The 10,372-nt window shown below is 42.6% G+C and overlaps 1 pseudogene; it reads left to right on the top strand.

Annotated features, from left to right (window-relative positions):
- Nucleotides 1-352: 352 nt before the first annotated feature.
- On the top strand, nt 353-1,178 carry LOC142855477 (non-selective voltage-gated ion channel VDAC2-like; annotated as a pseudogene).
- Nucleotides 1,179-10,372: the final 9,194 nt, after the last annotated feature.

Below are 10,372 nucleotides of genomic sequence, written 5' to 3'. Positions count from 1 at the left end.
CCTGTACACTAAAAATCACTGTAAGATTACTTACGTATAATACCTAATAACAGAAGTCACTGAAGCAGAAGGCAGATGGTGCTACTGGAAGTTATGGGGAGGGGAAGTAAAAGAATCATTGATTGATGAATATAAAATTTCAAATCTGAGTGTTAAGAATTAAGTTTGGACTCCCAGCTGTGGCGGCTCCAGAGAGGGAGTGGCTTCAGCTGAGAGTCGACCCACAGTGGCAGCACTAGGGGGACACAAGCAGGTTACCCCCGACACACACACACACACACACACCACACACACACACACACACACACACACACACACACACACACACACGGGGCACGCGCGTAACTTCACCATGGTGGATTGTTGTGTATGCACTGCCCACAGCCAATGTGCATCCCTCCATCATATGCTGACCTTGGCAAAGCTGCCAGAGATATTCTCAACAAGGGACTTGGATTTGGCTTTGGGTTGGTGAAGCTGGCTGTGACAACAATGTCATGCAGTGGTGTGGAACTGTCAACAACCAGTTCATCCAGCACAGACCCAGGAAAGTTTCTGGGTAAATGATGTGAGTGTTGTCCAACTTTTATAGAAAAATGGAAGGTCGCTAACACTCTGGGGACAGAGTGTGCGGCTGGAGACCAGGCTTGTCAAGGTTTGAGACTGACATGCGTTGTGATCTTTGCACCTAGCACATGTGCAAACCTTGGCTGTGATGTCGACTTTCATTTTGCTGGACCTGCAATCCCTGGTTCAGCTGTCTCTGGTTAGAGGACCAGCGTGCTGGGTACTAGCTGACCTTTGACAGTGCCCAGTCAAAGCTAACAAGGGGTGACTCTGCAGTAGGCTACAGGACCAGAGACTTCCAGTTACACACTAATGTCAACAATGGTACAGAATTTGGAGAATGAACTTATCAGACAGTCTGTGAAGGTTTTCACACCAGTAAACTTTGCTTGGACATCAGGTGCTAACAGAACTCGTTTTGGCATTGCTGCTAAAATCTCATTGGCTCCTCCTGCTTCCATTGCTGTGAAGGTCAATAACTCTGGTCTAGTCAGAGTGGGCTATGCTCTGACTCCGAGGCTTGCTGTGAAACTTACATTCCTCTGGTAGACCGGAAGAGCTTTAATGCTAGAGGCCACAAATTTGGACTTGCCTTGGAATTGGAGGCTTAATCTAGCTGAAAGAACCTCTGGAAACGGATATCGGAAGGTCAGACCTCAATATAGTTCCATGTGTTCAGCAGGCTCCCCCGACTACACCTCCTAGAAGGTGATCAAACCAAAGGTTGATTAAACAAGAGTTGTATTTAAAATATTTAGACAGGTCCCTATTGGCTGGTTATCTAGTTACCAATGCTGCAATAATGCAGCCACCTCTACAGTATTTAAATGTATTCAACTGTTAAGTGTGCTATTCGGCAATAACGAAATAGACATTTATAAAAACTATGTGGAAAAATTAAACATTTCACAACAATGTTAAATATATGTCACACCACTGAACTCTGTACTTAAAATCGTTATGAGTAAGGAAAAAAAGAAAGATCCATATGTTCAACATATGTGTGATATTTATAATTTAAAAATACTTGGGGTAACTCATCTTATGTTCTTCATATCATTTTCTGTACACTAGCATAAGTGTCACTTACTGTTATAACGTAATACATATTTGTAAAAGCTAAAAATATTCAAGTTCTTTTCTTCTCTCCTCAAATCTTAGCAGAATTAGGCACACATTTTCAAAAGATTTATGAAAATATGGCAGAAATACAAAAGAGCAACATATTCTATAAAGAGAAAGAAAGATGAGAAGAAGGGCTGAGGGCAGGAGCTTAGTGTGACCAGAGTGGCCCCTGGCAGTGCCCCAGAACTGCCAGTCATGGACATGGTATTAGTTATTCTGACCTTTCAAAAGTCTAATGCCCTTTACTGGCATTACATGTTGCTGATGAGAATGGCTGGGCAAATGGACACAGTAAGTTAGGTCCACCTCTGTCTAGAAAGGGGAAGCAGAAGTCAGTTGAAAGGACCGTGTTAACTGGTTGCAAGGATCCACCAGCTGACAGACAAAGCATGGGGCTGTGTCTCATCCCGTGTTGGAGACGTGAAGACGGAGCAGGCTGGTACTGGTGGGAAATTGCCACATTTGAAGCACTGGGCAGTTTAACAGCCCAACATCCCTTTGAGTCAGGCTTTATATGAAACCTACACAGCACTTCTTCAGGGGCTCTGAATCGCCATGTGGGATAAATCCATGCTTGGTAGTCAGATGGCCTCTGGTAAGTTCCTTGTTCTTCTGCAAAAAATTAAGAAGCCTATACTGGGACTCCCACTTGGTTCAGAAAAGAGGTTCAATAGAGGAAGGCTTGAATGTCCTTCTCAGAATGTCCTGTCCCATGGGACTGCTCCACAGACTAGGTTGTGTCTCAAATGTCAGCTCTGAAGCTACTAATGCTCTGAAGTGGAGTCTCAGGAGAACATCATATTCTTACATAACATTTGAGTGAAGTACAGTGAACACTTACCAAGTCTGAACTTAAAGCGCTCACGAAATAAGATAGTAGTTCCCATTCTTGAAAATTAAACGAGTGAAATACTAGGCATGAGTGACTGTGTCAGACAGAGTTCCAATCCTTTGCGACTTACACGAGAAGCCCAGCCTCTCTCTAAATTACTGTGCGGCTTTCACAACTCGTACACCAATTGTCTCATTGTAACTCTCATCTGTGTTAGTAATAAATGAACTGACCGAACAGAAACACGAAAAGGATCTCGGTCTTTATATAAAACCGAAGTCCAAAGTCTTAGGAAGGCTCAACAGAAAAGAGTCCTCTGAAAATGTTACTGGGGCAAGGGCCAGTGAAATGGCTCAGTGAGTAAAGGCACCTCCACCACACCTAATCCCAGGACCAACACAGTAGAAGGTGAGAGCTGGCTCCCACCTGCAACTTATCCTCTGACGTCCACACGAGCACTGCTATTGTGTGCATACGCGCACATAGGCACGAGCGCGCGCACACATACACACAGTGAAAATGTCATTATAAATGTTGCCGACGTCATTCTATCATGTATGCACATTTTAAGTAATGTGCTGTAGGCTATATATGTAACAGGACGGCTGCTTGTTTGTCCCGGCTATCCTGAACCGAAATAATCACACAGAAACCATATTCATCAAAACACTGCTTAGCACATTTGCTCTAACTTCTTATTGGCTAACTCTTACATTAATTTAACCCATTCCTATTAATCTTTATATCGCCATGCCTATTAATCTTTATATCGCCATGTGGCAGTGGCTTACTGGGTAAAATTTCCAGCATATGTCTCCTGTGGCTCCATGGCTTCTCCCTCCAACTCTGCCCTTCCTTCTCCCAGCATTCAGTTCTGTCTTCCCCGCCTACCTAAGTTCTGCCCTATCAACAGGCTGAGGCAGTTTCTTTATTCATTAGCCAAGACAGAAGGACCTCCCACATCATATATATATACATATATATATATACATATATATGTATAGATATATAATACTGTACATATTAATTTATATTGTCAATTAAATACTAAATTAGAGGGATCTGGAGAGATGGCTCAGTAGTTAAGAGCACTTGCTGCTCTTGCAAAAGTCTCCACTCCCAGTACTCACATGGTTCACAGGCATCTAACTCCAGTTCCAGGGCATCAGACACCCTCTTCTGGCCTCTGTGGAACCAGGCACACATGCAGTGTGCCTATGTACAAGCAGGAAAAACACTTACACATAAAATACAATAAACGTCTTTAAAAATATTAAAGTCGGGCAGGGAGGCACATGCCTATAATTCAACCATAAGGGAAGATGAGGCAGGAAATTTAGTTTAAGACTAGCCTGGGCTCTATAGTTAGACATTACCTAAAAATTATCCAATTTAGATGAATAAATGAATGAATAAAGTGGCCAAGTAGAGTCTTTAATAGTACATCAGGAGTTCATGAATTTAAACATACTGAATGCATTTAAATTAATTGCCCTTCTTCTCTTGGTTATGCTTTCAGTGTCTCAGCTTTGCATGGTGTAAACCTCCAAAGCTGTCAGTGCAGTCATATTGGCACAATCCTAGTAACCATAGAAGCATCCTCTAGCATCATCCTGTGGCATACCCTTTAGCAGCATCCTTTAGGAGCATCTTCTCACACCATCCTCTAGCATCATCCTGTGGCATACCCTTTAGCAGCATCCTTTAGGAGCATCTTCCCACACCATCCTCTAGGCACCATCCTTTGGCAGTATCCTTTAGCAGCATCCTTTAGGAGCATCTTCTCACACCATCCTCTAGCATCATCCTGTGGCATACCCTTTAGCAGCATCCTTTAGGAGCATCTTCTCACACCATCCTCTAGCATCATCCTGTGGCATACCCTTTAGCAGCATCCTTTAGGAGCATCTTCTCACACCATCCTCTAGCATCATCCTTTGGCAGTATCCTTTAGCAGCATCTTCTCACACCATCCTCTAGCATCATCCATTGGCAGTACCCTTTAGCAGCATTCTTTAGGAGCATCTTATCACACCATCCTTTAGCATCATCCTTTGGCAGTACCCTTTAGCAGCGTCCTTTAGGAGCATCTTCTCACACCATCCTCTAGCATCATCCTTTGGCAGTACCCTTTAGCAGTGTTCTTTAACAGCATCCTGTTTATTTGGTAGAATATGAGGTTCATTTTTGCAGTTCCTACAAAAAATGCCCTTGAATTAGGCCTAGAATAAATAGCGACCCATTTTAAGACAAGGTGTAAAATATCTATGAAAGCCTTTATTCCAGTTTCTGCACAGCAAGAAAATCTCAAGTTCTAGAAAATGTCAATTGTATTGAACATATGTTTCATATAAGAAAACACCATACCAGGCTAAATGATAGAGGTTAAAAGTTATTATAAAGTTACAGGTTATGCCAACAAGAAGCATTTAAATTATTTCCCCTAATAAAAATAAACATTTTCTCTTTGACACAAAAATTAAAATGCATTAACTTAAAAAAGACATTATAATGTTTAACCAATTAATGGAATTATTTCTTATTATAGCCTCAGAGGATGATGCATGACATATGCCTCGTGTTCTTCTGCTTTATAAATAACTCGTAATTTCCTTTCAAATGGCACCGTGCTATTTCAAATTGTATGAGCATACTTAATTATAATTTGCTATAAAAATACATGAAGTACATGAATTATGCCATTTATTATTGACAGTTTCATCTTATCATACCCTTCTCCTCTGATTAGAAAGAAGGACTTTCTAATAAGAAAATAAAACCTAAGCCAAGCTAAGTCATAAGTGGCAGACATGGTTCCTGGAAGTGGCAAAGATGCCAAGCAGCTCAGAGACTACAGACTTCAAAGGGAAGAGTATGTATATATAACCTCCATAAACTGGTTACGTTTTAAAAGATGACTTGTCTTTTATACAGCTGACAGGAGATTATATTCTGAATAGATGACATGAAAGTGTGTGTAAGAAATTTTACAAGACTCTTATTTTAGCAAACATTATACAAACACATCAACTAAAATCTGTCCACTGGAACTGGAGAGATGACTCAGGGGTTAAGACCACTGACTGCCTTTCCAAAGGTCCTAAGTTGATTTCCAGCTCCCACATGGCAGCTCAGAACCATCTGGACTCCAACTCCAAGGGATCTGTTTCCTTCCCTTGACCTCTGCAGGTACCAGGTGTACAAATAGTGCACAGAAATACATGTGGGCCAAACATGCATACTCATAAAAGTAATCAAATTTATCTAAAATCAGAACAAAAACACATCCGCAAGACTTCCAAAATGTGTGTAGTGTGTGTGGAGACAGGGGTGGAATTTATTGCTTGTATTAAATTGGTTTAGTCTGGTCACTAATTCCTCCATATCTCAGTAGTGGTGTCTGGCTGTGGGTGCCAGTTGTCTTCAGAAACCTAAGGGAGCAAATAGAATTTAAGTGAGAAGGCAAAACGTGCTAAACTTTTGCTAACTTGGGGACATCCACAGCAAGGACTTTGTTATAGAAATGTCTGGAAACTGCTCTGATTTTATCTCACTGAAGTTGGGGGAGGCCATGAGACCACACAAACAAAATGTGCTTAGTCCTGAGAGCCTCACCGTGGACACACGCTGCCCCGCCTTCCTGGCTCCAGGCCTGCATGATTTCTGAACTGGTGAGTGTGGCTTGACACCTACTTAACATCCTCTTTTTGAAGGTGTTTAATGTATAAACAGCTGAAATGTCCTCACCATCTCAGGGACAGAAGACATGCCTGTTTCCCACGTTCTCCTGTCTTGGGCATTGTTAGCTAGTGCACACCGAGCCCAATCACAGAACTTTCTAGTCCCTATTAGGTACTTTTGCAATGTGAGGGAATTTTTTTTCTTACTAATTTTTGTTAAGGCCTGTCTCCTAATCTTGCTTCCCCCCCCCTAACTCCCAAATACACCCCTTGTGTTCTCCACCCTTTCTTCCTGTTCCATGAACTGCCTTTCTTATTTCCTTTCTTTCTATCTGTAAACACTCGCTACGTCCTTCCAAGATGTATAAAACCCATCCAGGCTGTGTGCTCCCTTTCCCAAGAGGCATTGTCTATTCAGGTAAAGAAACTTGTATTTTTTTTTTCCTGGAAGTAGTGCTGAACACTGTTCCCATGGTGAAACCCACAAAAGATATGAACAATCTCTTTTCAAATATGAAGATTTAAAATATAGAGATTAATTTTCGCTAGTGTGATAAGGTCTGCAGTTTGAAGATGATAGAATCTGATCAACGATAGTCCCATGAGTCTGACAGCACAGATGGTGGTACTTCCAACTCACTGGCAAGACAGCTGAAGTGCAGAGCAGATACCCAGCTGGCTGTGACCAACCACGTGATTCACTCAGAACCAAGGCTCCGGTGACCTGGAGACTGACTGCTCCACTCACTTGTCAACTTTTTCTTCTCAAGTTCTTCACCCCAAGTGAAATGGGTTTGGAAAACATTTGCTCTTTGTAAATGAGTATGTAGCAATGGATATATGCGGAGAATATATCCATCACCAGGAGGTGATGAATCTCTCTATAGCCTTTGCTTTTCTAGTCAGCATTTCCACTCATGCGCACAGTGTGCACAGATCAGTTCCAACTTCCTCTTGTCCGTCCCAGCTCTAGTATTCATAGTTCTGCTTCCATTTGACTTCTGTTGTCTTCTTGTGTCTGGCTTGTTTCCCTTAGCATAGTATTCTGGAGTTCCATCATCGATTGCAAATGACAGCATTTCATTATAGTTTACAACCAAGTGCTGCTCCATTGGGATGCACATTTATAGCACATCGGCTCGTCATGTCCTCAGAGCGTCCCTGTGAGATGATTCCTTCTCTACACAAGTGGAAGATTCTTAGCCGTGGCCATGGCAAAAGCAACTTAAAGGAGAACATTCATTCCGGCTTGAGGTTTAGGTGTACAACATGGTGGGAAATTCAAAGCCGTTGGATACATCATATCTACAGTCAACGTCGACCATGAGTGTGAACTAAGCTTGCAGACCAGTGTTCCGTTGGCTTCCTCCATTTTCACACTGTCCAAGGAATTGTACCAACCACAAGAGGTGGGTCTTCCAACCTCAGCCAAGGTGACCAAGATAATGGGGGATGTCCAGAGGCCCTTGCCCTAGGTCATTCTAGATTCTGACAAGTTAACATTCACTGTAGCCATCAGACAGATGTTCCAGACTCCCCCCTCTCCCTTTCCTTCTGCATCTCCAGCAGACATATACTGTAGCCATCAGACAGATGTTCCAGACTCCTTCCCCCTCTTTTCCTTCCTTCTGCATCTCTAGCAGACATACACTGTATCCATCAGACAGATGTTCCAGACTCCCCCCACCTCTTCCTTTCCTTCTGCATCTCCAGCAGACATACACTGTAGCCATCAGACAGATGTTCCAGACTCCCCCCAGCTCTTCCTTTCCTTCTGCATCTCCAGCAGACATTCACTGTAGCCATCAGACAGATGTTCCAGACTCCTCCCCCCGCTTTTCCTTCCTTCTGCATCTCTAGCAGACATACACTGTAGCCATAAGACAGATGTTCTAGACCCTTGCTCTCCCTTTCCTTTTGCATCTTTAGCAGATATTCCTGGCATTTTCTCCTTCTTAGATCAACTACAAATGTCTCTCCTGTTTGTCATGTTCCCTCCATATCTGTGTGAAGCTTCTGCCCCACGCAAACAGATGGTTCTCAAGGCTGTCATCCCTAATCTAGATAAATAGTTGTCATTCTATAATTTAATGTCACAATGACATAACTTGTCAGGAGTGACCTTCATTGTTTATCTTCTCAATTTACGATGAGAGAGCAAGTAAATTTTATTAGCTTTTGCCCACCCTGTCTTAAGAAATCATTCTTGGAAATGTTTGTTTCTAACATCTAAAAAAATGTCTCAAATTCTGTTACAGATTGAATCAAGGTATTATAAAGTAAGTCCTTTGTATTTTTAATTTTGAATGCTATTGTTACGGATGACTTGGCATGAATTCACAATCATGCTGATCTAGTAAATTACTTTTTTGGTAGAAGGGTCCTTTTCTTGAGACTCAGAGACCCCCTCACTCTCCTGAGATTCCTGACTTTTGCTCTATTTGACTGCCTCTGCCTCTCACTTAGACAAGTGTTTCTTGGGCCCTTGTCTTGGGCTCTTGACTTTTTCATCGGCATCTTCTGAGCATTGGCATTTGTTCCTGTAGCCTGCACAAGCAGGTGAATCTAGGGACCTCGGGTATCCAGGCAGTTTAACTTTAGCACAAGTGAGAAATAGTGTATATTTTCACGATGCTGCCCACAATGAAATAATATAATCCCAGTTCCGTATTATGACCCAGGACATGGACAGTTAAGGATAGAGGTGATTCACACGTAAGTAATGGCACATAAGGATAGGGTACAGTCTTTACTCCTAGAACAAAGAGACCAAGAACAGAAAGAATACTTGGATGCCACACCCGAACTGCCTAACACTCTGTGTTCTTTCAGCTCAACCCTCTGTCCTTGCCTCTGCTCCTGCCTGTCTGTTCTCTGTCTTACTCAGTCAAAGGTGGTTTAATTCACTTACCGACTAGCTGGGAAATTAAAACGAACAAGGCTTTTTATTCCCTGTCATCTTATCTCTCAAACACGCTGTCACTCGGCAACCTCTTTCCGGTTCCATCGTGAGTGCCCCGGTGTAGAACCCATTCCGCTCACTCCACTCACTCCGCTCAGCCCGCCATCTTCTGGATTATTTCCTTGTCCGCTCCATATTTCAGTAAGATTGAGCTTCTCAAGGAATAGATCTGAACTTTAATGTTGCCAAGGTTCTTCTCTGATTTAAAGCCAACTGTCTTCGCCACCCCTCTAATCGGTCAGCCATTTCTTTCAGAACAAATACATTTATTTTGTTTTATCAAGAGCATCATTACTGTCTCTCCTCCTGAGCTCCTGTGTATGTATGTCATTCTAAAGCTTAGGATGTCCCCTCTCCAGCACCCTTTCCTCGGGCTAACCACCACTCACTCTTCACAGCTTACTTTCAGACACGTTTGCTTCCTCCCAAATTGTTTCCAGGAGCCCCGACTGGACTTTGTGCCCTCGGGGAGTTCTTCAGCTTCTCTAAAGATAATGGTTGGCTACTTCATTTGTCTCTCTGGTAAAATCTATCCTATCCCCTGCCCCATGAGAATGTTAGAATTTTTGTTCATTCTTGCTTCTACTTGTCCGACATTCTATCGCTAGGTTCTGGCCAGGGAAAATCAATAAATGGTTAGGAATAACCAAGGAGCTGCAAGAACGAGTGGATGGACGCACCAATTAATAAAATTGTCTCTAGGACGTAGAGACTAGAGAAGGGAGTGTCATACAAAAATGCTGGATGGCAAAGACACTTAGGATCTTTGTTGGGAACAGTAGAAGGGGGTTCTTTGAAACTTGTGACTTTCCACTTTCTTAGACTAGAAATGTATGTGTGTGAAGGCTCCGGTCAATTCTATGCTATATTGAGACTTAGAAATTTACTGTTTAGGCTAGACTGGCTGGCCAGCAAGCCCAGGACACTCCTGTCTCCTGTCCTCCAGCATTTGGACTACAGTTTAACATTAGGCAACTTAAGAACAATCATTTTTCCTGAACCTGACGCTTTCTTTGCAACCTAGTATATAATACTTCTAAAGTCAAAACCTACTTGCTACTTTGGTTCAAAATCTTTTTCACAGAAGGCTGCCGAAAGTGGGCCTCATGTTAAAGACAGGCTTTATGTGGCCCGGAACTTGTTGGCACACTCGTTTGGAGTGAACTATTCAAGCCTCCCTAGCTCTGCTTAAGCTGCACCCTCCTT

The sequence above is a fragment of the Microtus pennsylvanicus genome, chromosome 8, assembly GCF_037038515.1.
Source record: "Microtus pennsylvanicus isolate mMicPen1 chromosome 8, mMicPen1.hap1, whole genome shotgun sequence".
NCBI classification, from domain to species: domain Eukaryota; kingdom Metazoa; phylum Chordata; class Mammalia; order Rodentia; family Cricetidae; genus Microtus; species Microtus pennsylvanicus.
The sequence above is the reverse complement of the archived record's forward strand: the minus strand, read 5'-3'. Positions and strand labels throughout refer to the sequence as shown.